At 45.5% G+C, this 945-nt stretch overlaps 1 protein-coding gene across 2 annotated transcripts in view; it reads left to right on the plus strand.

The window, feature by feature from the left end:
- The window catches only part of RDH13 (retinol dehydrogenase 13), a 15289-nt gene that overhangs the window by 11370 nt on the left and 2974 nt on the right, over positions 1–945 (plus strand). The window lies entirely within an intron of this gene.

Genomic DNA, 945 nt, shown 5'->3' on the forward strand with positions numbered 1-945 from the left:
AATGCCCGGCTATTTTTTTATTTTTTGGTTGTAGTTGTCATTGTTGTTTGGCAGACCTGGCTGGATTTGAACCTGCCAGTTCTGGTGTATGTGGCTGGTGCCCTAGCTGCTGAGCTACAGGCGCCAAACCTTAACCTGATAACTTTTGAAGACCCTATCTCCAAATAAGGTCATATTCTGAGGTATTGGAGATTAGAATTACAGCATATCTTTTTTATATGAGGTCATAATACTTGTGTTACTGTCATTCACATACTATTGACTAGGCACAGTCACATGATCTCGTATAGCTACAAGGAAGTCTGAGAAATGTAGTTTTCAAGTGGGCAGTCTTGTGCATGGCTAAATAGTCTATTACTGAAAAATAAATAGAGAAAGAGACAGTCTATGATAACTATGGGAGGCATGTATATGTTAATTAGTTCGATTTGGTCCTTCCACAGTGTGTACATATATCAAAACATTATGTACACTGGGCTGGGTGTGATGGTTCATACCTGTAATCCTACCACTCTGGGAGGCCAAGGTGGAAGGATCGCTTGAGCTCAGGAGTTCAAGACCAGCCTGAGCAAGAGAGAGCCCTGTCTCTACTAAAAACAGAAAAATTAGCTGGGCACTGTAGCTAGTGCCTGTAGTCCCAGCTACTTGCGAGGCTGAGGCAGGGGGTTGCTTGAGCCCAAGAGTTTGAGGTTGCTGAGTGGTGCCTGTGGCTCAGTGAGTAGGGTGCTGGCCCCATATACCAAGGGTGGCTTGAACCCGGCCCTGGCCAAACTGCAACAACTAAAGAAAAAAAAAAATAGCTGGGCATTGTGGTGAGTGCCTGTAGTCCTAGCTACTTGGGAGGCTGAGGCAAGAGAATCGCCTAAACCCAGGAGTTGGAGATTGCTGTGAGCAGTGTGACGCTATGACACTCCACCAAGGGCGATAAAGTGAGACTGTCTCTAC

Source organism: Otolemur garnettii, unplaced genomic scaffold (genome assembly GCF_000181295.1).
Source record: "Otolemur garnettii isolate 467f Iridium unplaced genomic scaffold, OtoGar3 scaffold00264, whole genome shotgun sequence".
NCBI lineage: Eukaryota > Metazoa > Chordata > Mammalia > Primates > Galagidae > Otolemur > Otolemur garnettii.